At 36.6% G+C, this 21,967-nt stretch overlaps 2 protein-coding genes across 6 annotated transcripts in view; one reads left to right on the top strand and one right to left on the bottom strand.

Annotated features, from left to right (window-relative positions):
* ZC3H12B (zinc finger CCCH-type containing 12B) overlaps positions 1–19,616 on the bottom strand; it is a 461,192-nt gene extending 441,576 nt beyond the window's left edge. For 3 of the 4 annotated variants that reach the window (XM_055106403.2, XM_055106402.2, XM_055106405.2), the window contains exon 1: positions 19,550–19,616. The gene's annotated coding sequence lies outside the window, so the exon portion shown is untranslated. The remainder of the gene's footprint in view (positions 1–19,549) is intronic. The other variant, XM_063601967.1, reaches the window with a different exon arrangement.
* A 435-nt stretch (positions 19,617–20,051) lies between these two features.
* ZC4H2 (zinc finger C4H2-type containing) overlaps positions 20,052–21,967 on the top strand; it is a 118,327-nt gene continuing 116,411 nt past the window's right edge. Inside the window, exon 1 of one of the 2 annotated variants that reach the window (XM_034950740.2) lies at positions 20,052–20,190. The gene's annotated coding sequence lies outside the window, so the exon portion shown is untranslated. The remainder of the gene's footprint in view (positions 20,191–21,967) is intronic. The other variant, XM_055106408.1, reaches the window with a different exon arrangement.

Here is a 21,967-nt window from a genome sequence, read left to right as displayed (position 1 = left end):
AACTTACAAGGGATGTGAAGGACTTCTTCAAGGAGAACTACTAACCACTGCTCAATGAAATAAAAGAGGATACAAACAAATGGAAGAACATTCCATGCTCATGGATAGCAAGAATCAATATCGTAAAAATGGCCATACTGCCCAAGGTAATTTACAGATTCAATGCCATCCCCATCAAGCTACCAATGACTTTCTTCACAGAATTGGAATAAACTAATTTAAAGTTCATATAGAACCAAAAAAGAGCCCGCATTGCCAAGTCAACCCTAAGCCAAAAGAACAAAGCTGCAGGCATCACACTACCTGACTTCAAACTACACTACAAGGCTACAGTAACCAAAACAGAGATATAGACCAATGGAACAGAACAGAGCCCTCAGAAATAATGCCACATATCTACAACTATCTGATCTTTGACAAACCTGACAAAAACAAGAAATGGGGAAAGGATTCCCTATTTAATAAATGGTGCTGGGAAAACTGGCTAGCCATATGTAGAAAGCTGAAACTGGATCCCTTCCTTACACCTTATACAAAAATTAATTCAAGATGGATTAAAGACCTGAATGTTAGACCTAAAACCATAAAAACTCTAGAAGAAAACCTAGGCAATACCATTCAGGACATAGGCATGGGCAAGGACTTCATGTCTAAAACACCAAAAGCAATGGCAACAAAAGCCAAAATTGACAAATGGGATCTAATTAAACTAAAGAGCTTCTGCACAGCAAAAGAAATTACCATCAGAGTGAACAGGCAACCTACAGAATGGGAGAAAATTTTTGCAATCTACTCATCTGACAAAGGGCTAATATCCAGAATCTACAATGAACTCAAACAAATTGACAAGAAAAAAAGCAAATAACCCCATCAAAAAGTGGGTGAAGGATATGAACAGACACTTCTCAAAAGAAGACATTTATACAGCCAAAAGACACATGAAAAAATGCTCATCATCACTGGCCATCAGAGAAATGCAAATCAAAATCACAATGAGATGCCATCTCACACCAGTTAGAATGGTGATCATTAAAAAGTCAGGAAACAACAGGTGCTGGAGGGGATGTGGAGAAACAGGAACACTTTTACACTGTTGGTGGGACTGTAAACTAGTTCAATCATTGTGGAAGTCAGTGTGGCGATTCCTCAGGGATCTAGAACTAGAAATACCATTTGACCCAGCCATCCCATTACCGGGTATATACCCAGAGGAGTATAAATCATGCTGCTATAAAGACACATGCACATGTATGTTTATTGTGGCACTATTCACAATAGCAAAGACTTGGAACTAACCCAAATGTCCAACAATGATAGACTGGATTAAGAAAATGTGGCACATATACACCATGGAATACTATGCAGCCTTAAAAAATGATGAGTTCATGTCCTTTATAGGGACATGGATGAAGCTGGAAAACATCATTCTCAGCAAACTATCGCAAGGAAAAAAACCAAACACCGCATGTTCTCACTCATAGGTGGGAAATGAACAATGAGAACACATGGACATGGGAAGGGGAACATCACACCCTGGGGCCTGTTGCGGGGTGGGGGGAGTGGGGACGGATAGCATTAGGAGATATACCTAATGTAAATAGCAAGTTAATGGGTGCAGCACACCAACATGGCACATGTATACATACGTAACAAACCTGCAGGTTGTACACATGTACCCTAAAACTTAAAGTATAATTAAAAAAAAGACACACAAATGGCAAACAGGCACGTGAACAATAGAGCACGAGGGAATACTTCTAAATGGTGAAAAGGATCTCAATGTCATTGATCATCAGAGAAATGCAAATCAAATCTATAAGGAAATATTATCTTACTCCAGTTAAAATGGCTTATATTCAAAAGACAGGCAATAACAAATGCTGGTGAGGATGTAGAGAAAAGTGAACCCTTATATACTGATGGTAAAAAAGTAAATTGACAACTACTATGGAGAATAATTTGGAGGTTCCTTAAAAAACTAAAAATTGAGATAGCGAATACAACAGCAATTCTATTGTTGAGTATATACAGAAAAGAAATGAAATCGGTATGTCAAAGAGATATCTGCACTTCTATGGTGGTTGCAGCACTGTTAACAATAGCTAAGATTTGAGAGCACCCTATTTGTCCATCAACAGATGAATGGATAAAGAAAATGGGGCATATATACACAATGGAATACTACTCAACCACAAAAAAGAATGAAATTCAGTCATCTGCAGCGACATAGATGGAACTGGAGATCATTATGTTAAGATAAATAAGCCAGGCACAGAAAGACAAACATCACATTTTCTCACTTATTTGTGGGATCTGATAATCAAAACAATGGAGGCTGGGAAGTAGGGTTCTGGGGGGAGGTGGGTATGTTTAATGGGTACAAAAAAAAATAAAAAGAACGAAGAAGACCTACTATTTGATAGCACAATAGGGTGACTATAATCAATAATAACTTAATTGTACATCTTAAAATAGCTTAAAGAGTGGAATCGTATTGCTTATAACTCAAAGAATAAATTCTTGAGTGGATATATACCCTATTCTCCATGATGTGCTTTTTCACATTGGATGTCCGTATCAAAACATATCATGTATCCCAAATATATAAATATCTACTATGTACCCACAAACATTTTAAAAAATAATAATTAGAAAAAGAATTATGGTGGGGCCATGAACTTTGCTAAACAATAGACATAATTAAACAATTACCTGCCATTGCTTTATGTGTTTTTCTATAAGTTGCTTACAGCTGCCGAGTCATGTAACTGGGGGTCACAAGTTTTACACTTCTCCAACTACTCCTATAGATAACATCACTATTATGAAACTTAAAAAAACTGGTCTTTGAGATATTTTTCAGATTTATAAGCAGACCAAGAGCTGACCAAGAGATGCCACCTGGTCCCAAGACAGCCCCCTCCCAGGAACTGACTCAGCTAAGCCAAGACAGTTTTAGGTACCCCTGTGATTTCATCCCCAGTCAATCATTTCTTAAAAGTTTCCTATCCCCTGCCTGCCAAAGTGTCCTTAAAAAAAACCTAGCCTCCAAATTCTCAGAGAGATGGGTTTGAGAAGTTTTTTCCCTTTCTCCTTATTTGGCTGGCCCTGCAATTATTAAACTACTTCTTTGCTGAAAAAAAAGTCTTAGGCTGAATCAATTATTTTTAATTTGTTCCTATTGTTAGGTAAAGTATTCTTCCTTATTTGGATGTTTGGAGGATAGTTTCTTTGTTCATATGCTTTTTAAAAATTGCAAAATTTAATCTAGGTGAAATGCCCCTTTTCATTGATTTTTTTCTGGTTCATGATGAATCCTTTCAAACAGAATACAGCATATCCATATTTCTTCCACCTAAAAAAGAAAGAAAGATCTCAATTAACAACTTAACTTTACATCTGAAGGCACTAGAAAAAGAAGAGCAAACTAAGACTAAAGTGAGCAGAAGGAAAGGAATGATAAAAACCAGAGCAGAAATACATAGAGAAGAAAAAAACATAGAAAAGATCAATAAAATTAAAAGCGCTTTTTTGAAAAGATAAAAAATATTGACAAATCTTTAGCTAGAATAAGAAAAGAGAAGACTCAAAACAATCAGAAATGAAAGAGGAAACATAAAAACTGATGCCACATAAATTAACAGGATTAAAAGAAATCAATATAACCAACTATTTGTCCATAAATTCAATAACCTGAAAGAAATGGATAAATTTCTGGAAATCTATAACCTACCAACGCTGAATCATGAAGAAAGAGAAAATCTGAACATACTTATAACTAGTAAGAAGATTAAATCAGTTAATAACCCCCCTACAAATAATCCTTCTTAAAGTCTTCCAAAAAAATTGAAGGGGAAGGCATACTTCTAAACTCCTTTTATGAAGACAGCATTACCCTTTTAACAAATCCAGACAAAGACACAAGAAGAAAAGAAATCAATAAGCCAATATATTTGATAAGCATAGATGCAAAAATCTTCAACAAAATACTAGCAAGTCAAATTCAACAGCATATTAAAAAGGATTATAAATCATGGCCAAGTGAGATTTATCCTTGTGAATCCAGGATGGCTAACCATATAAAAAATCACTTAATATGATACATCACATTAAGAAAGTGAAGAATAAAAATTCCATGGTCATCTCAATAGACACAGAAATATTTTTTGACAAAATTCAACACCCTTTTGTGACAAACTCTCAACAAACTAAGAACAAAAGAAAATTGCCTCAACAATTTTCAACAAAACCATGTATGGTCAACAAAATCATATATGAAGAGTCCACACCTAACATCATACTTCATGATAAAAAACTGAAAGCTTTTCCTTTAAGATCAGGAACAAGGCAAGGATGCCTGTTGTCACCACTTCTATTCAACATAGCATTGGAAATCCTCTCCAGAGCAATTAGCTAAGAAAAAAAAATGAAAACATCCAATAGAAAAGAAAGTAGAAAAATTATCTCTTTTAGCAGATGAAGTGATCTCATATATAAAAAATCCTAAAGACTCCACAAAAATACCTGTTAGAATTAATAAACAAATTCAATAAAGTTGAAGAACACAAAATCACAAATAAAAAGCAGTCGCACTTCCATAGACTAGGAATTAACAATCCAAAAAAATCAGGACAACAATTGTATTTTCAATGGCATCAAAAGAATATAATACTTAGAAATAAACTTAACCAAGGTGACAAAGAACTTTTATAATAGCTTAAAGAAAGTTGGAAAATTCAAAATATGTACATTAAAAAACACACTTTTGAATAACCAATAGGTCAAACAGGAAATCTTAATAAAAATTTCAAAATATCTTCAGACCAACAAAAATGAAAACACAACATACCCAAACTTATGAGATGCAGCAAAAGCAGTACTAATAGGGAATTTTATAGAGATAAAAACATACATTAAAAGAAAGAAAGATCTCAATTAACAACCTAAGTTTACATCTATAAAACTACAAAACATTGTTGGAAGAAACTAAAGAAGACACAAGTAAGTTGGAATACATCTGTATTAATGGATTGGAAGACTTAATAATGTTAAAATGTCCATGCTATCCAAAGCTATCTACAGATTCAATGTGATCCCCATCAAAATCCCAATGGCATTTTTTACAAAAATAGAAAACAATCCTAAAATTCACATAGATCCACAAAGGACTCCCAATAGCCAAAACAATATTGAGAAAGAGCAACAAAGTTGGAGACCTCACACTCCAAGATTTTAAAACATATTACAAAGCTACAGTAATCAAAACAGTATGAAACTGACATAAAGGCAAACCTATAGACCAATTTTGAAAAGAATAGTGAGCCCAAAAACAAATGCACACACATGCAGTCAAATGATATTCAACAATGGTGCCAAGACTACATAATAGGAAAATGATAATCTCTTTAACAGATGGTGCCGGAAAAACTGGATATCTACATGCAAAAGAATGAAATTGGACCCTTATCTTACACAATATACAAAAATCAACTCAATATGGATTAAAGACTTAACTGTAATACCTGAAACTATAAAACTCCTAGAAGAAAACATAAGGAAATAGCTTCATAACATCAGTCTTGGGAATGATTTTTTGGATAAGACACCAAAAGCACAGGCAACAAAAGGAAAAATAGACAAGTGAGACCAAATCAAACTAAATACCTTCTGCATAGCAAAGGAACACATCAACAGAGTTAAAGGAAACCCACGGAATGGGAGAAAATATTTGAAAACCTACACAACTGATAAGGAGTTAATATCCAAACTATAAAAGGAACTTGTACAACTCAATAGAAAAAATGAACTGATTATAATATGAGAAAAGGACTTGGATATTTCTCCAAAGAAGACATGCAAATGGCTAAGAAGTATATGAAAAGATGCTCAACATCACTAATCATCAGAGAAATACAAATCAAAACCAAAATGAGTGATCACCTCATGCCTATTAAAATGGCCATGATTAAAACAAAACAAAACAAAAACCAGAAAGTAACTAGTGTCGTACATTAGGTCTTACAAACATGACATCTATAGGTAATAGTAGTGCACTGTATTCATGATTTTTGCCAAATGAACAGATTACAGCTGCTCATGCCACAGGAGGGAAAACAGGTAACTATATGAGATGACCCAATATGTTGATTTGTTTCACTATAGTAATATTTTTACTATATATGTGTACCTCATAACATCATTATATATGTATACCTCACTTATGTATAATAAAATTTACTTTAAAAAGGAAATAACAAGTGTTATTGAAAAATTGGAACTCTTGTGCACTGTTGTTGGGACTATATAATGGTGTAGCCACTTTGGAAAACAGTATGGAGGTTCCTCAGAAAATTAAAAATATAACTACCATATGATCTTGTAACCCCACTGCTAAGTATTTATCCAAAAGAATTGAAAACGGTATCTAGAAGAGATATTTGCACTCCTGTCTTCATTGTAGCATTATTTACAATAGCCAGGATGTGTAAACAACCTAAATGTCCATCAATGGATGAATAGATACAGAAAATGTGGCATATGTGCATAATAGAATATTATTCAGCTTCTAAAAAGAAGAAAATCCTGTCATATCCAGTCATACAATCCAGGCATACAACATGAGAACCCTGAGGACTTTATGCTAAGTGAAATAAACTAGTCACAGAAGGACAAATACTACATTATTTCAGTTATAGGAGGTACATAAAAGTAATCAAATTGATAGAACCCAGGGAAACGGGGAAATGTGGAGATGCTGTTCAATGAGTATAGAGTTTTAATCATGCAAGATACAAAGTTTTAGATATCTTCTGGACATTAATGTGCATATAATTTATAATACTGTACTGTACACTCAAAATTTTCTTAAGAGGGTAGATACCATGTTATTTCTTACCACAATTTTAAAAATTAAAGACTTAGCCCCAACATATGAATAATTATTTTAATATAAACTAGTCTAAATATACCAATTAAAAGATAGAGACTGGCAGAGTAGTTTTTCTTTTAAAAAAAAACTTAGCCCAACTATATGCAGTCTACAAGAAATTCACTTCAAATACACCTACATGGGTAGGCTGAAAGTAAATGGATGGAAAAATATATATCATTGAAATACGAATTTTTTGAAAACACCAGTACATATACTAATATCAGATAAAGGAGACTTCAGAGCAAAGAAAATTACTAGGAAGAAAGAGGGACATTATATAATATTCATGAAATAGCAGAATTACAGAGAAAGAACAAATTAGAGATCAGATGTTTGAGAAGGAAAAGGAGGTGAGTGTGTCTTTATAAAGTGTTAGCCTGAAAGAGCCTTTGGAGTGGTGACAATTGTTAGAAACTATACATGTGAGAAAATGAGTAGAGCTATACACACACACACACACACACAGAGTGCTTACAAAAGTAAGGAAAACTGAATGAGATAAACATTAGTTTCCTGGTTTCTGTATCATACTGTAGTTATGCAACATAACATTGAAGTGGGCTAGGTGAGCTATGAACAGGATCTCCCTGTACATTTATTGCAACTTTCTATGAATCTTCATTTCAAAAATAATATGCAAGGGTACCTCATTTTATCACGATTTGCAGATACAGTGTTTTTTGTTTTTTGTTTCCAAACTGAAGTTTTGTGGCAACCCTGCATTGAGCAAATCTATTGGCACAATTTTTACAAAAGCATGTGCTCACTTCATGTCTCTCTTACATTTTGTTAACTCTCATAATATTTCAAACTTTTTCATTATAAGTATATCTGTTATGGTGATCTGTGATCAGTGATCTCTGATGTTACTATTGTAATTGTTTGGGGGCACCACAAACAAGTCCCCATAGAAGATGGCAAACATAATCAATAAATATGTACATGTTCTGATTGCTAAACTGATTGGCCATTCCCACATCTCTCTCCCTCCCCTCAGGCATCCCTATCCTGTGAGACATAACAATATTGAAATCATGATAATTAATAACCCTACAATGGCCTTTTAAGTGTTCAAGTGAAAGGAAGAGTAGCACATCCCTCACTTTAAATCAAAGGCCAGAAATGATTATGCTTAGTGAAGAAGGCATATCAAAAGCCAAGATAGGCCAAAAACTAGGTCTCTTGTGCCAAACAGCTAGCCAGACTGTGAATGTGAAGGAAAAGTTCTTAAAGGAAATTAAAGTGCTGCTCACTGAACACATGAATAATAAAACAGCAAAACAGCCTATGGCTGTTAAGACAGTTTTAGCGGTCCAGATGAAAAACCAAACCATCCACATTTCCTTGAACCAAAGCTTAATACAGAGGAAGGCCCTAACTCTCTTTAATTCTATGAAGGCTGAGGGAGGTGAAGAAGCTGCAGAAAAAAGTTGGAAGCTAGCAGAAATTGATTCATGAGGTTTGAGGCAAGAAGCTGCAACCATAACATAAAAGTGCAAGGTGGGGCATCAAGTGGTGCTGTAGAAGCTGCAGCAAATTATCCAGAAGATCTAATTAAGATAATGGATGAAAGTAGCTACATTAAACAACAGACTTACAATGTAGATAAAACAGCCTTCTATCGGAAGAAGATGCCATCTAGGACTTTCACAGTTAGAGAGAAGTCAATGTCTGGCTTCAAAGCTTCAAAGGACAGGCTGAATCTCCTGTTATGGGCTAATGTAGATGGTGATTTTAAATTGAAGCTAATGCTCATTTGCCATTCCAAAAATCCTAGGGCCCATAATAATTATGTTAAATCTACTCTGTCTGTGCTTTATAAATGGAACAATAAAGCCTGGAGGACAGCACATCTGTTTATAGCATGGTTTACTGAATATTTTAAGCCCACTGTTGAGACCTACTGCTCCCAAGAAAATATTCCTCTTAACATATTACTGCTCATTGAAAATACACCTAGTCACCCAAGAGCTCTGATGGATGTGTACAAAGAGATTAATGTTGTTTTCACGCTTGATAACATAACATCCCTTCTGCGGTCCATGAATCAAGGAGTAATTTGGATTTTCAAGTTTTACTATTTAAGAAATACATTTCATGAATCTACGGCTGCCAGAGACAATGATTCCTCTGCTGGATCTTGAAAACCTGGAAACAATACATCATTCTAAATGCCATTAAGAACATTTTGCTTCATGGAAGGAGTTCAAAATGTCAACATTAACAGGAATTTGAAAGAAGTGGATCCAATACCCATGGATTATTTTGACAGGTCCAAGACTACACCAGAATAAGTAACTAGATTTGGTAGAAATAGCAAAAGAATTAGAATCAGAAGGGGAGACAGAAGGTGTAATTGAATTGCTTCAATCTCATGCTAAAACGATAATGGATGAGGAGTTGCTTCTTATGAATGAGCAAAAAAAGTGGTTCCTTGAGATGGAATCTACTGCTGGATAAAATGCTAGGAACACTATGGAAGCAACTACAAAGAATTAAGAATATTACATAAACGTTTTTGATAAAGTAGCAGCAGGATTTGATAGGACTGACTCTAATTCTGAAAGAAGTTCTACAGTGGGTAAAATGTTGTCAAGCAGCATCACATGCTACAGATAAACCTCTTGTGAAAGAAAAAGTCTATTGATGCAACAAACTTCCTTTTTTGTCTTATTTTAAGAAAATGATGTAGCCACTCCCACCTTCAAGAACCACCACCCTGATCAGTCAGCAGCTATCTACATCAAGGAAAAATCCTCCACCAGCAAAAGGATTACAACTCACCGACAGCTCAAGTGATTCTTGGCATTTTATTTAGTAATAAAGTATTTCTTAATTAAAAGAATTAAGATTTTTTAGACATAGTGCTATTGTACACTTCAGAGACTGATGTATAGTATAAACATAACTTTTTTTTTTTAAGTAGGGATGAGGTCTTGCTATGTTGCCCACCCTGGTATCAAACTCCTGAGCTCAAGCAATCCTCCCACCTCAGCCTCCCAAAGTGCTGGAATTACAGGTGTGAGCCACCACTCCTGGCCATAAATATAACTTTTATATGTACTAGGAAACCGAAAATGTGTATGACTCGCTTTATTGTGATACTCACTTTATTGTGGTCGTCTGAAACTGAACCTGCAATATCTGAGGTGTGACTGTACATATGTATTTCTGTGTGTGTGTGTCTATATCTTCATAATCTGACTAATTTTCACTTTCCCCAGTACTACTACCCTAATCCAACCATTTTCTCTCGCCTGGGTTACTGTAACATCCTCTTTAATTGGTCTCCCTGCTTATTCTCTTGCTCTTTCCATGTGGAAGCCAGAATATTCTCTTTACATATAAATCAAATCAAGTCAATATTCTCTCTTTACATATAAATCAAATCAAATCACCCTCTCTCAATTTTTCAATGCCTTCCCATCATATAGAATAAAATCCCAAATTCCTATTTTGTCCTACAAAAGTCTATATGTTTTGGCCTCTGAATACATCTCTGGCCTTATTTTCTCCCACTGTCTCACTCACTCTCTACATTCTGGATACATTAACCTCCTTGATATTCACTGAACATACCAAGCAGGCTCCCACCTCAGGGCCTTTGCATATTCTATTCTTTCTGCCTGAAATGTTCTTCCTCCAGATACTCATATGTCCTACGCCCTTGCTTCATTCAGGTCTTTGCTTAATGTCACCCCATCAGATACCCTTTCTTGACCACTGTATCTAGAATAGCATCATCTATTGCTCCTTATTCCCTTATCTTGTTTTATCAGCCTTATAGCTCTTATCATTATCTGATGGTATATAGTACGTATTATTTGCTTATTCACTGTCTGTATCATCCTCTAGATTGCAAACTTCATGAGTGTAGGGTCTTTGTTCTGTTTACCACTGTATCCCTAGTGCCTAAAACAGGGCTGTGCATGTAGCAACGCTCAATAAATGTTGAATGAATGTATAGATCAAAAGGAAAAAACTGATTTGATTACAATCTAGGTTTCCCGGTAGCCAAGATATCATATTTATATCATTGCTTCTTTAAGTGTAGCAACTTTATATTATATAATCAAATTAATTATTTGTTCTTCAAATATTTTCTTTTCTTAAGTCTTTTAAGATTTTATTTTTGAAAAAATCAGATATTACCTATGGGCTTCTGATATTATTTCGGTTTCACTGTATTGACATGGGAAAATTGTTTTGCTTTACCTCTTTATTTACTTGCTTAGACAAAAATATCTATCAAACATTGCTGCATATTTTATGAGACTTCTTTTAAAGTGTGTTAACATTTTATCAGATACTCTGGTTAATGGGATGCTAGTATCTAGGAAAAACTAGAAACCACAAGGTTCAGATTATAGTCACAGCTTTTCTATTAATATTTTGTATTAATTTATATAATTATATATAGAAATTTATATATAAAAACCTTAGATGTTTTCATATTTTTATTAATTATCTCTGGGTCTCAATTTGCTTCTCCTTAAAATGAGGAGGGTAGATAATATGATCTCTAATGTTCATTATTGTTCTATGAATGAAGATAAACATATGGCAAATGTGCTCTACTTTGCTTTTTTTTAAGAAACATACATGTGTCTTCATATAGTTTATTCTATGCACCACAGTTTATACTTCGTGGTAGACACTACTTGAGATTCTGTTTAGCCCACAATCTTCCCTTCTCTGGGAATTGTATGTCCCCTCACTTAGGGTTGGGGCCTAATAACCATATTTATATGACATGATCTTGCCCCTCTAGCCATGGATAATCAGATCCTGGCTGGACATATAGCCCAACCTATGTCAATCAGAATTGGGAATTGGAATTCGTAGATACTGAGTCTCTTCTGATTGCCTGAATTTAGAATATGTAAACTTGGGATCTCTTGAATAAACCAGGTTTGGCTGTGTGCTGAAGAAGTGAGAATAATGAAGTAGATACACTGAAAGAAACAAAGATAAACAGAAGACCCTATAGCCCCAGGGGTGTTGAAGGAGAAGAGAAAGAGGGAGGAAAATTCCCTTAGCTATGGACAGCTGGTCAACCTAGTTGAAGTCTCTCATGCACCTAGACTACACTTTCTGCACTTTCTTTTTCCTCTTATACTTAAAATAAACCCTTTTTTTCTTTAAGCTAGTTTGAAGTACACCTTTATTATGTACAACCAAAAATCCTTAATCAAGACACACACAACTGGGTCAGTGGTTCACAAACAAATTATGTGTAAAGTACAACCTAAAATTTTGGACATCTTACACAAAGCATTTCTGCTTCAGTTTCATTACATACTTAAATTAATCCTTAGTAATTAGAAAATTCAGGAGCCAAGTTATTGTATTCCATAGCCTTTAGTTAACTGAGTTTCAGGGCTATCTAGATTAGAAACATTTGTATTCAAATGTAAATATAAAATTATCTTTCAAAATCAAAAGTTTTTATTTTTTTCTAAGCTTATACTCCCCTGTTAGCACAGATTACTAAGAATCAAATAGATTTCACTAATTCCTATTCTGCATTCCGTGTTCAGCTGTGAGAAAACTGTTACATGAATACTCAGTCTCTCTTCCTCTCATCCATAAATACACAAAGTGCCAAGTTTTTTCACACATGTCATAGGAATGGAAAAGGGAGTGGGAGACGGAGAAAATTATAATTAGTTTTCCAAACAGCTAAGATTTTATTCTAGTCAATCCAATAACCTGTGTACTATTCCTTCCCTTACTCTTAAGATCTAAAATCTGTAAGTAAAGAGCAATGAGTTACACAATAGAGGCAAATTATCATTACTGTGATAGGCATGAAGCAAAGAACTAGCTTTTTTTCCCTTCTTAAAAGAGCGTAAGTAGTAAATAGCATGCCTCTAGCAACTCTAGTATCAGGTGTAGTTGTGCTCTATGGACAGCTTCACCCTAGTTCAAGTCTTTAACAAATTAACCTTGTAACTTTAACAAGTTAGCCAGACCGGAAGTTCCAGTTTATTGTCAGAAGAATTTCATCTCAGAACATCAGAAATGCTGGATTTTAGTGCTTCTTGCATCGTAACAAAAATAGAACAAATCAGTTCCAATATGCATGCACTCATTATATGATTATTATTTCAGAACTGGGGAAGAAGAAGGTCCTGAAGTTTTACTACTTTTAGAGCTGCAGCAACACCATCAACATACAAAGACTACTAAGTGTAACTTTTAATGCACACTTTACTTTCTTACTCTGATTAATTGATAGGAAGAGTTTGTAAGTGCACAGAATTTACATGCAGATAACATTGCTACTACAGTTTTTAAAACATCTGAAAGCAGTTTACCATAACCTGCCTCAATTTTGCTTACACTAAGTGATGTTCAAATCCTTTTTCTTGTAAACAGCCCAATACAATTAATGGCTCTGATTAGTAATAGAGCACTTAGAAGATTTTTTAAATACACAAAACCTAGATGTTCCTCCCTTCTTATAACTTATTTTAATTCAGTATCATATGCAGATACCCAGTAAAGAAGCTCCAATGCTGCCTAACCTCTGGTAGGACTCTGGCTGCTTCTCCTGTAGAGTGTAATTCATTTTTAGCACGACTACTACATATATCTAGCCTATAACAAGTCCTTGGTTAGTGGGGCCTGAATTAATGAAATTTTGTTGTACTGTAATTTGGACCCCACTGATTCAGAATTTGTAATAATTCAGAAAGAAGCTGAAATTAAAGTGACTTTAGGGTTATTTTTGAATAAAGAGTTTGCTGAACAAATTTAAAAACAAGATAGTAGAAAGGATATTAAAACTACTGAAAAGAACAAATGTGGCTGGGCACGATGGCGCCTGTAATCCCAGCACTTTTGGAGGCCGAGGTGGGCGGATCACTTGAGCTCAGGAGTTCAAAACCGTCCTAGGCAACATGGTGAAACCCGGTCTCTACTGAAAATAGAGCTGGGCGTGGTGGCACACACCTGTAGTTCCAGCTGCTCAGGAGGCTGAGGTGGGAGGATCGCTTGAGCCAGGGAGGCAGAAGTTGCAGTGAGCCGAGATCATGGCACTGCACTCCAGCCTGGGGAACAGAGTGACACACTGTCTCAACTCCCCCCTCCCAAAACAAAACAAAAGAACTAAACAATGCTTCCAAGCAACTTTAAGGACTTTAGAAATATCTCCTTACATATAATCCATTGACTCACTAACGATAAATCATTCTCATATATTTATTAAATCAAGATCCCTAAGGGATCTTGTCCTAATCCTGATTAATACATGTACAAGAAAACCGTAAAAACTGCAGTTCATAAAAAAAATCTAAAATTCAAAACTTCACCCATTTTAGACTTCTTCTCCCTAAATTACTGCAAATTAAGAAAAATTTGAAACATATAAAATCTAAGACTCATTTTTCTCATACCGCTATTTTTTTTCCTTGTTTCTACAGACTCACAGGTATCTGAACAAATTTGGCAGCAACAACTATGTAATCCAAGATTAAATCTATTGATAATAAGCAAAAAAAAACAGTTAATGATAGTCCTAAAAGTATGCAGGAAGAGAAACAGAATATAAGGATCTATGTGCACATTTAAAGATTAAACTCAGCAAGAATCATTACATATATTAGTATATAATATATACCCAGCCCTGAAAAGGGCAAGGAGCAACTTAAAAGTAATGAGACTGGCTTATATATGACCTGTGGAATGAAACTTATTACTTATGTCACACCCCCATATGTCAACTAGTATTCAATTTGAAAGAAAAATTAATTCCAAAAAGATGGTAAGAAATGTCACATAATATAAAAATAACTATTTGAATTCATCTGATGAAAGATGCTACATAAATACAAAGCAGTAGTAATAAGACAGCCTGGAAGAACAGAGAAGTTATTCCTCTTTATTCTAAAATGAAAAAGTTCCTAAGTATAACTACATAAAGTTTAGATGGTAAACACGCAATGAGGAAATCTGAAACAATCCAAATGAAAGGATCCCTACTTTTATTCCAGAAGGACCCAACCCCTTCTGACCTTTTACTTCCTAAGGTAAAGAAAATAAATTATTTTTGAAATAAAAACCTAGTGACTCAAAAATTGCCTGATTTAGTCACAGTATTTTAAAAGAACTTGGACAATTCTTCCTCTGAATACCACTTCCAGTCAAATCACCCAGTTTTAAATGCAGTTTATCCAATATGAGTTTGGCTTTTTAGACAATCACAGAAAATCTTTCCTAAATAACTTTATAAAAAGATAGATATCTTTTGTGAAACTAATTTAAAGGCCAAAGAAGCAGCTGAAGAGTGACAGTGAGAACAAATCAATATACACAGTAGTTAGGAAAAGTAGACGTGAGGTACAGAAAGTGAGCATAATGAGGAGCTATGTAATTCAAGGCTGTGAAAGGTTATAGTGATAATAATACTGTACAATGGCTTTAAGTGAATATTATTTTAGAAATATATCCATTTTCACATTATTAATCATGTCAAAATTCAATTTCAGGTTTCAGTTAATATTTATTGCATTTTAAAAATTGTTACAAAAAACTTATTACAGTAGAATACTATCAGTAACAAAGTTAATCTTCCTGTCAAATCCCAGTGGTGCACTTGTCAATAGGAAAATATGAATGAGTCAGACTACAAGGGAACTTTCCGATACCAAGAGTCTAAAAGGGATTAACAATTCATAAGATATGATATTGAGAGAATAACTGTGTATGAGACAGCTCCTGTGGATATTAGTTTACAACTTATATATGAAGGTGTTTGATTTATTTTCTTTGTGGATACCACACTTTAAGAAGGAATGGTAGTCTCCACTTTTTTTTTCCTACATTGAATTGGCTATAGGTATCTTTCACTTAGTAAAAAATGCTATGTTCCAGGAAAACTTGCTCTTAAAAAGAATCGCTGGGAAAAAGACATTTATCTCATAAACTTCCATCACACAATTGAGAGATCTGTGCTCAGCTGGGAAAATTTTTAGTCCAATGATATAATAAAGATCATAGTTTAGCATATGGTAATTCTTTTAAAACTACGTATTTAAGGAAAATTATAACTTATAGATGCATCAGTGGTACTCAATGTAATACTGTCCTACCTCCAGACTCAGTCATTAGGTAAAAATATTGAGAATGACCCTATGTTACTTAACAGAAACTGACAGTTCTTTACCCTATTTTACATGCTGCCACCACTGAGGTTTAGCAATTTAACTAACATGTGTACCTGCCTTAAATCGCCACGGTACTTACAATTTGACATACGAGGTAATTTTAATTTTCTTGGCAGTTTCCCTCCTCTTTCCAAAGATCATCCCTTTGATACTGTCATAAGACGAGAAATGTACAATACTTACTTAGCAAAAATGATTTACTCCAATGCCTTCTGCATATATTTTGCTATCTGTTAACTGGTTAATTTCCAGCAATAATCATAGCTATTTGCTGACTGTGTCCAGATAAGCCATTCTGTTCTCTAATAACTTGTTTATTTAATAGCTAATGTGCTAAGCAGAGGATGTTCAAAATAACAATTATATTTGTTGAGCCTAGAAACTATTAGCTACTGTGAATTAAAGTTAACTTTAATCAAAGAAGACTACTGCTGGCAGCAAAAGATACCAAAAAAAAGGTACAGAAGGTGTATAAAGCCTCAAAAATTTCAAGTTTGAGTATATTGTTCCTCAGAGTAAATCTGTGAATTCTTTATATTTGGAATTCTAATATGTGAATTTCTGTTAGGAGACATACCTCTCTACGGATGGAATAACTCCATACCTTGTTATTTTTCTGTGTAAATGTCAACTTACAATGGCTGACTAAAACCTAGGAGACAATTAGTCATCTGACTAATTTTCAATATAGCGGAAGGTTGTTAGAAATGTACCAAAATAAGCTTTGCAGAGGTTTGTAATTGCAGTTTAAACATTTATGTTGTCAATTATTAATATATACATTAATAACATGATATTAGAACTTTGACAGATATGAATTTGTGGGACTCTGACATACCCCTCCCTTTGTTTTCAGAAAATGGTAGCAATAGCAGTACTAAATGTAGTACTAAAAACTAAGTTATCATATACTAATGAATCAAAATGAATGTTGCTTATAAAATTTCCCTAATTTATTTTATCAAGAAATAGTCTTTGGAGCATATTAATAATCTAATGTACTATCAGACCAGTGTTGTATGAAACACTTAGAATATAACTGTCTCTTAATAGACAGTAAAAAAAATGTACAGGTTACAAAAACATGTGAACTTAACATTCTACCTATATCTGCTTAGAAAACATTCTCACTTGCCTCAGGAAATAGGATGATTATTTTAAAGCCTGATTTCTATAGCATGTATATCTGTGAAATTATATTTAATTTGTTAATTTAGTATGTAGTTTATCATAGAAAATTATGCCCACTACAAAGAAGTTAATTGCCACTGACAGTCCTCTTCTCCTTTAGGTTTACCTAGGAGAAAATATGCAAAAGGATTAGAAAATCAAGTGCCTTAGCTCATGCTATGCTGAACTCTTCCACCTTCTAAGAAAGCTTATACTTCTGTTAAGAGCCAAATCAAGTATGACTTTCTCTACAAAGCTTTCTCAGAAAAATCCAGCCTACAGTATTCTCCCTTTACTCTTAACTCTTTCAGTCCTTATTCAATATGACTCTGTTCCAATTGTTGACCATGGTGTCTCATATATGTATTTTCCTTTTTCCAATGGCTAAGCAATTTACCCATCGGTAATTTACCATTGGGTAAGCAATTTACCCAACTGGTAAATTGCTGTTTCTGTTCTATTCTCCACAATACCTGGTATAGTAGTAGGCATTCATTAGAAGCTAGAAAATAAAAACTTGTTGAAAGTCACTTTAAAAAAAAAAAAAACTTCATTCCAGAGTTCACTGAACAAGTGCTTTGATAGCATTTGCAAAATAAGCCATCAATTTTATTTTATAATGTGATTACGACACCCTAGGTAAATGCTCTTAAGAGTATGCGGCATCTTCATAGTCATACTCACTTCAATGGAATACTAGATTGGATTCAAATTACTGCAGGGTTCTCTAAGTATGTGAAGGTGAAGAGCAAGTATTCATATGATACACTATTATTTCAAATAATTCAGACTTAAATTCATCAAAAGCTTTTCCAAAACAAAAATTACCTTTGGAATCTAGCAACTAGAAGCATGTCAGCTTGCTAGAAGCATGTCAGCTTGCTAATGCACAAAACAAACAATACTCTCTGAGGTTATTTTGCAGTGGTACTAGAATTATATTGTGCTTTAATTTAAACTATACCCCCAAAGAACCTCAAACAACATGAAAGCTCCCAAAGCAAAGCATTTTACCCCAAACTAACAAAGTTTGCGGTCTTGACAGATTCACCCAATAAATTTAATCATAAATGGCATCTATATATCCTTTTTAAAAATCTTTAGCTCAAAAGCATTTACAAAAAAAAGAAAATTTAGCTTTTCCATTATTACGCTTCTCTCTCGCCACGTCTTATCAGATAAACGAAACCTGAAATGGCTTAAAAACCAATAGGGAGGGAAAAGAACCCATCTTTTATTGTCTGCTCACAGACAATAAAATTTACTAATCTAAATTCAGTATGCTTTTGATAGGTGTCATCTGTGGACTGTAAGTTTTTTCAACCACTTACTTTTAAGAAAACAACCTCATTCATCAAAGATAATGTTGCTAATTTTCAAAAAAGCACCTCACAACTTTAGAACCTCATCTAATCACCTTGTCCAGAATATCACTTCCGGTGCCTCATGCCAATGTTTTCTGGAACCGACTATCTTCAACTGCAGGCTACCTCAGGAAGAACAGACATATCACAACCCATCCTTGCTTTTATTGGGGATATTTTAGGTTTCATCATCGTATTTATAATAAAAAAGAAGTATGCCATTCTGGATGAAAAGTAGTTTGTAAAACCAGTTTCCCCTATTATGAATCAGCCATTCTGCCTACTTCTCAAGTTTGATAGCACTTTAGAAGTCAAATGGAGTGTGTGTTTGTTTTATTATTTTTATTATTTAATATAAGTACTATCTTCCTAACGTACATGTCAGGAGTCAGAAGCCAGGCACAAGGCTTTCGGGAGGTCTTAGCACACGAGTAGCAACAACACTGAAAAGTAAGGGGCCACTCCAGCTATGTGTTCAAACCCTGAGGCATGGAGCGACAGCAGCCCGGGGAATGGGCTCCTGAGAAGCCCGCGGTCAGGCTGAGCCTCCTGAGAGCGAGAGCAAGAGCCAGAGCCAGAGCGAGGGGAAAGGGGCGAGCACGGCACTGGGAGAGTCTGTCCACGAATCAGGAACCAGGCTGCGTGACTGTACGTAGAATTATCAGCATCTATGGCATCTAAGAAGCAAAGCCAGGCCTTAAGCACCCACCCCGCATTCCTGGACGCCAGGGTTGAGACCAAAAAGTGGTGGCTATGAGAAGGAAAACTACCTCGAAGGGAATAGAGAGCCGCGAGCAGATGTGGGAGAGGCGTCAGAAGCTTCTGCAGGAGAAAGCAGCGATTCGCTCGCCTCCCGGGGCCACGGAGGCCGGAAAGGCGCCCTAGAACCGAGCGAGTGCGGTGCCACTACTCACCCCTACTCTCCTATGGTCCCCGTCGTCGCCCTGCTCGACGCAGCCCCTGCAGGGGGGAGCCCCTCCCCCGCCCGCCGCAGGGGGTGGGCTCGGCGGGCGAGAGAAGGCGGCGGCGCAGGTGTCCAACAGCCGGGGCCAGAGAGGAGCTGGGTGCAAGGGAGACAGCTTGGTGCCTTGCGCTCCGTGGCGCCGCCAACTTCTCCACCATCGACGTGGAGGGACGAGGGGAGGCGATGGGGGGAAGGCGCTCGCCCAGCGGCCCGGACCCTCCTGGGGTACTAGGCCTGAGCCTCTGGAGGGACCGCCGTTACCAGTCCCCTCAGCGATGCGACCCCCAGGCCTGATTCCAGTCCCTGGGCCCCCCTGGCCACAGAGCAGCGGCGGCTCCCTCTTGGGGCCGCGGTCGCAGCTGCATCCTCCTGCTCCTCCTCCTCTGGCGCCGCTGCCTACACACACAGCCCCGGCGCGGTTATCGCCGCGGCGCCCGGCCGCCGTTGCCTAGCAACTGTGCGCATGCGCCCCACCCCTGTCGGCGACTGCTGCCACCGCTGGCGCCGCTGTCGGAGCTCAGACCAGCAGGCCTGCGACCTAGAAAGTGCTCAAAACCCCACTTCCTAAGGCCTAGAAGGAGCGACGTGAAGGTAAGCGTGGGTGAGGAGAGGTCCAGGATGCTCTGCAATTCGATAGCCCGAGGACTTGGGATACGACCGTCTCCCAGCCCCTCGACAGGCACCTCTGCGGTTAAGAGTGACAGTCCCAACAACCTCACTACTTGTCTCACTGCCTTTTATTTGTCTTTTATTTGTTTTTATTTTATTTGCCTACGTATTTGTCTTGGCTCCTCCAATTCATCCTTCACAAGGGCTGCCAGGGTAATTTTCTAAATAACTTCTCTGACTATGTCACTCGTCTGCATAACTCAGGTGGTTAAGGGTCACCTCCCTTAATAGGGCCTAACAATTCTTGACTACTGCAACAGCATACTCTCTGGTTTCTTTGCCTTTAGACTTGTCTTTCTGCAATTTGTTCTCATACTTCTACCAGTGATCAAATGAAAATCTAATCTCACTTCCTTCTGGCTTAGAGAATGGGCTTTGAAATTACAGCCAAGTTTGAATTTCTGCTCCACCACCAAGTAGCTCTGTTTCCTTGAACTAGGAATTTTTTTTTTTTTTTTGACAGAGTCTTACTCTGTCGCCCAGGCTGGAGTGCAGTGGCGCCATCTCAGCTAACTGCAATCTTTTACTTCTGGGTTCAAGCAATTCTCCTGCTTCAGCCTCCCAAGTAGCTGGGACTACAGGTGCAAGCCACCATGCCTGGCTAATTTTTGTATTTTTAGTAGAGACGGGTTTTCACCATGTTGGCCAGGCTGGTCTTGAACTCCTGACCTCAAGTGATCCGCCCGCCTCCGCCTCCCGAAGAGCTGGGATTACAGGCGTAAGCCACCGTGCCCGGCCTGAGCTAAGATTCTTAACCTGTCTAAATCTATTTCCTTATCAGTAAAATGGGGATAATTATAATACCTATAGAGTAGTTATGAGGATTAAATGGAAAAGTGAATGTAAAGCACTTAACATACATAACTTACTGTGGCTCAGAGTAAGCGCTTAGTAAAAATTGGAGTTATTTTTCAATAGATTCATTATCTATAATAAAGGAGAAAATACAGATTCCCTAGCTTAACATTCAAAGTCCTCTAAGATCTTGCCTCTATTTTTCTAGCCCTAGCTCCTTCCACACCCCCTTAGGCACCCAGCCACAGACCAGTTTTTACCTTTTCTGAGACACATCTAGATCTATAAAGTGCTTAGACATATTTCCCAAAGGTTCACCTGGGTAAGAAATCTGCATAAACCCTCCAGTTAATTAACATGTAAATATCCAGTGATTCTTCTAAAACTACACTTTTTAATTTTAAAATATTGACACTGAGAATTGACATGTAGGCAATGGCTACGTACAAACTTGTGTGATATTCTAGGGGCTTATTTACTTGATCTTTTTGAAATTAGGTTTAGAGGTTCTGTATTAAACTTAATACAATGTATAAACATATTTACAAAATGTGCCCTGCTGGATGTTTATTTAATAAAATATTTAAACATTTTAGAAAGTGTAAAAATAGCTATGCCATGTGTAAGAACTTTAAGAAGCCCTATAATAAGTGCCAGTGAAACATTAGTGGAGGGCCAGGCATGGTGGCTCACGCCTGTAATCCCAACACTTTGGGAGGCCGAGGTGGGCAGATCACCTGATGTCAGGAGTTCAAGACCAGCCTGGCCAACATGGCAAAATCCCTCCTCTACTAAAAATACAAAAATTAGCCAGGCGTGGTGGCACTTGCCTGTAATCCCAGCTACTTGGGAGGCGGGGGCAGTAGAATCACTTGAACCTAGGAGGTGGAGGTTGCAGTGAGCC

This window comes from Pan paniscus, chromosome X, assembly GCF_029289425.2.
Source record: "Pan paniscus chromosome X, NHGRI_mPanPan1-v2.0_pri, whole genome shotgun sequence".
In the NCBI taxonomy this organism is placed as follows: Eukaryota; Metazoa; Chordata; class Mammalia; order Primates; family Hominidae; genus Pan; species Pan paniscus.
This window is presented reverse-complemented; position numbering and strand designations above follow the sequence as displayed.